Source organism: Schistocerca serialis, unplaced genomic scaffold (genome assembly GCF_023864345.2).
Source record: "Schistocerca serialis cubense isolate TAMUIC-IGC-003099 unplaced genomic scaffold, iqSchSeri2.2 HiC_scaffold_1148, whole genome shotgun sequence".
Lineage (NCBI taxonomy): Eukaryota > Metazoa > Arthropoda > Insecta > Orthoptera > Acrididae > Schistocerca > Schistocerca serialis.
The window spans coordinates 20,001-25,000 of NW_026047346.1; positions in this window are offsets into that span (position 1 = coordinate 20,001).

Sequence of the window (5,000 nt, forward strand, 5' to 3'; positions counted from 1 at the left end):
CCACCGGCAACTACAGCGACACATTCGAAATTTGCTCGCGGCCAAGAAACGCCGGGACTGGCGACAGACATGCACCCGTTTAAGTGCTACCCTCCCTATAAACTCGTCCAAGTTCTGGACCGCCTTCCGTCGCCTTACCGGAACTAAACCCTCCCCTTACTATCCTCTTCTCCACGATGATCACCCCTTCCCTGACGCCCTTAGTAAGGCCAATCACTTTGCCTCCTACCTGTCCGATGTGTTTTCCATCCCTGATGATCCCCAGTTCGATTACTCCCTCTTCCCAGATATCCGCGATCGAACTGACACCTCTGTCCCTCCCCTCGCTCCTGGTTTCCAGTACTTGGACAACATTCCACACACGGACCTTAATGCCCCCATCACCACACAGGATCTCATCGATACACTCCGCACCAAACGCAACACCGCTCCTGGTCACGATCGTGTTACCTACCGTCACCTTCGTGAAGCTCCTGTCTCTTTTCTCTCCACCCTGGCCAGGCTCTACAATGTAGTCCTGTCCACCGGTTACTACCCCGACCTGTGGAAAACCTCCCGTATCCTCATGTTCCTCAAACCTGGCAAACCGCCGTCCGCCGTCTCCTCCTACCGTCCCATCAGCCTTACCTCGGTCTTCAGCAAGGTCCTGGAATCTATCCTCACCCGCCGCATCCACCAGCATCTCCGCCAGCACCGCCTCCTCCCCGTTACCCAGTGTGGCTTTCGGCCGTCCTTCTCTTCCGACGATCTTCTCCTTCACCTCACTCATCTCCTTTCCGAACAGCTCAATTCCCGTCGCTCCGCAATCTTCCTCTCTCTTGACCTCGAACGCGCATATGACCGCGTATGGCATTCCGGTCTCCTCTTCAAGCTCCAAACCTTCGCCCTTCCCATTAACTACGTTCGTCTGATCGGTTCCTTTCTCTCCCGCCGTCCTTCCTATGTCACCATCCATAACACCGATTCCTACACCTTTTTCCCCTCCGCCGGTGTGCCCCAAGGCTCCGTCCTATCCCCCCTTCTGTACTTGTTGTACACGGCGGACATGCCGCCGCCGTCACCCCCTGTCCACCTTCTCCAGTTTGCCGATGACACCGCCTTCCTTGCCCTTGCCCCCACCCTGCGACGCTCCCAACGCCTTCTCCAATCCCATCTTGACCGGTTCACCGCTTGGTGCAACCAGTGGTTGCTCAAGGTCAATCCTTCCAAAACCCAGGCGATCATTGTAGGCAACACCACTCCCTCCTTCCGCCTCCTTGATTTCTATCTCACCGTTTATGGCCGTCCCATCGCTCTCACCCCCACCCTTAAGTACCTTGGCGTCACCCTCGACCGTCGCCTCTCCTGGACTCCCCATCTCCAGACAATCCAAGCCAAGGCACGTTCCCGACTCCGTCTCCTCAAGCTCCTCTCCGGCCGAACGTGGGGTTTGGACCCCTCCACCATCCTCCACACCTATAAGTCCCTCATCCGCCCTATCCTCTGTTACGCCCATCCAGCCTGGATCTCCGCCCCCCCTTCCTTTTATAAATCCCTCCAAATCCTTGAACGCCATGCTCTCCGCCTTGCCTATCGCATCCGTCTCCCTTCCCCCACGCGGATCCTGTATGACCTTATCCCCTTCCCCCACCTCCTCCTCTTCCTCGAAAGGCTACGAATCCTCTACACCTCCCGTAAACTCGATCCTCCTCACCCGCTCGTCTCCCCGATCCTCTCCCACCCCCGCCCGCTGCCGCGCCTGTACTCCCATGTCCCACCCGGTCTCCATCTCTCCACCCTCCTTACCCTCTCCCAAGGTGGTTTCCGCCAGCTCCCTCTCCCTGATGATGTCCTCGTCCCCTCCATCTACCCCTCCTATCAACTTTGACCCTGCCCCCCCTCCCTCCTGGTGTCCTCTCCCTGCGGCACCCTCCCTCCTTTCTCTTCCCTTCCCTTCTCACTCCTTTTCCCCCATCCCCTCCCTCCACCCCTCTTCTTCCGGGCTTCCCCTCCCCCTTCCTCTCTCCCCCCTCTTTCCCCACCCCTTGGCGTCCCTGCTCTCCCCTCTCGCTTTCCCTCTCCCCCTCCTCCTCCTCCTCCTCCTCCTCCTCCTCCTCTCTTGGCAGGTCCCCGGACTCGCACACGCATCGTGAACTTTCGCGCGCCGGAGATCATCGCCCTCGGATTAGTGTCTGTGCCGTCGTGTCTGTGCCTCAGTGTTTTTCGCCGTCCACGCTCCTTCGTTCACGTGTGTCATCTACCTCGTCAGTGTTTGTGCCCAGTGCCGACGGTTTTTCTTGTTTGTTTCGTCACGTGTGAACGGCTTCATGTTTTTTAACTAGTGTATCTCCTGTTTTTTAACCGCCATTCTGTTACTTGTCTGTCTCCCTTTGTTTTTTTCTTGTACTGCTTATGGCTGAAGAGCGGAGTACACTGTTCCGCTGCCAGCCCACCTTGTATGGGGTGTCCAAATTACAATAAAGAAAAAAAAAAAAAAAAAGAGGTATGTCCAATATGCGACATTCCCGCTGTCCCTATACATGAGCTGCGAGCTGTACCACTTACGAGCTACAGACGCGATCGCGTTGCTCTCTGTACGAATGCCGATGCTGAGCGGTCAGCTAGGAGGCGCTCCATCCATGTCGGTACCGGTGAGCGTTGCACTCGCAGTCGCAAAAACGTACGGCAAGTATATTACTCGGAAGAGTTAATGACAGTCCAAGCCCCCCCTGCGTGGGGAGAGTCTTGCTAGGCCATGACCCACCGGAAGGGCGCAGCGTCCCCCACCCCAGACATGTGACGTCACACTATCGGTATTGACGACTAGACTCATTGCTTATAATCATTTGCCATACACCGGTGGAAGCTGCCGAGACGAGTAGCTACATAGCGCGCTCGCCGTGTCACTAATGTACAGAGATACAACAGTTTCGACGGGAACCACATTAAACGTATACACGGCGCTGATTAGTAATAGATAGAGCCATCAGAATACAGATAATATATACAACTGTCCGTATACATGCTGAAAGACTCTGCTCACAATCACAACCACACGTCAGCCACACACTCTTATCACGCACTACTCTCTGCCTGTAACACGCACACAGACAATATGTAAGCACCAGCATGCAACAACACCCAGTGCATCCTCTCCGCCACATTAGACAATCCACACTGTCATAACCAGACTGGGAGGTCCACACAGAAAACAGAATATCCCACCCACCCGACAACCACCATTGCTCAGCCAAGCCACCAACACCCACACATGTCCTACACAGGGGTGCACCCAACATCACAATACTGCCTCCTCTCACAGCACACAAACAATGGCAGGAATGAAAGACACAGGTCTGCCACAAGCATGGAATGAGAGCGCCGCCTGTCATGAGCCAAAGGTACATCCTGACGTGGCAAATCAGATGATACCGCAGGCATCCACGTACTATAATCACAATCAACAAACCGGCCGCCGCCCCCCCCCCCCCCCATTAAACCTTTCCTTACAACAATGTGTACCTTAACCTAACCTATGTCGTACCTTAACCTAACCTATGTCGTACCTTAACCTAACCTATGTCGTACCTTAACCTAACCTATGTCGTACCTTAACCTAACCTATGTCGTACCTTAACCTAACCTATGTCGTACCTTAACCTAACCTATGTCGTACCTTAACCTAACCTATGTCGTACCTTAACCTAACCTATGTCGTACCTTAACCTAACCTATGTCGTACCTTAACCTAACCTATGTCGTACCTTAACCTAACCTATGTCGTGCCTTAACCTAACCTATGTCGTGCCTTAACCTAACCTATGTCGTGCCTTAACCTAACCTATGTCGTGCCTTAACCTAACCTATGTCGTGCCTTAACCTAACCTATGTCGTGCCTTAACCTAACCTATGTCGTGCCTTAACCTAACCTATGTCGTGCCTTAACCTAACCTATGTCGTGCCTTAACCTAACCTATGTCGTGCCTTAACCTAACCTATGTCGTGCCTTAACCTAACCTATGTCGTGCCTTAACCTAACCTATGTCGTGCCTTAACCTAACCTATGTCGTGCCTTAACCTAACCTATGTCGTGCCTTAACCTAACCTATGTCGTGCCTTAACCTAACCTATGTCGTGCCTTAACCTAACCTATGTCGTGCCTTAACCTAACCTATGTCGTGCCTTAACCTAACCTATGTCGTGCCTTAACCTAACCTATGTCGTGCCTTAACCTAACCTATGTCGTGTTTTAACCTAACCTATATTGCGCCTTAATGTAACCTATATTGCGCCTTAATGTAACCTATATTGCGCCTTAATGTAACCTATATTGCGCCTTAATGTAACCTATATTGCGCCTTAACGTAACCTATATTGCGCCTTAACGTAACCTATATTGCGCCTTAACGTAACCTATATTGCGCCTTAACGTAACCTATATTGCGCCTTAACGTAACCTATATTGCGCCTTAACGTAACCTATATTGCGCCTTAACGTAACCTATATTGCGCCTTAACGTAACCTATATTGCGCCTTAACGTAACCTATATTGCGCCTTAACGTAACCTATATTGCGCCTTAACGTAACCTATATTGCGCCTTAACGTAACCTATATTGCGCCTTAACGTAACCTATATTGCGCCTTAACGTAACCTATATTGCGCCTTAACGTAACCCACATTGCCCCTTAACGTAACCCACATTGCCCCTTAACGTAACCCATATTGTGCTGTAACCCAACACACGTTGGGCCTTAACCCAACACACGTTGGGCCTTAACCCAACACACGTTGGGCCTTAACCCAACACACGTTGGGCCTTAACCCAACACACGTTGGGCCTTAACCCAACACACGTTGGGCCTTAACCCAACACACGTTGGGCCTTAACCCAACACACGTTGGGCCTTAACCCAACACACGTTGGGCCTTAACCTGCTCTGTAATTGTCATACGACGCGTTAAATTAGTGTAGTGTTGCCTAACTGCAACCCCCGCAATATAGTTTGCTACTCGCACT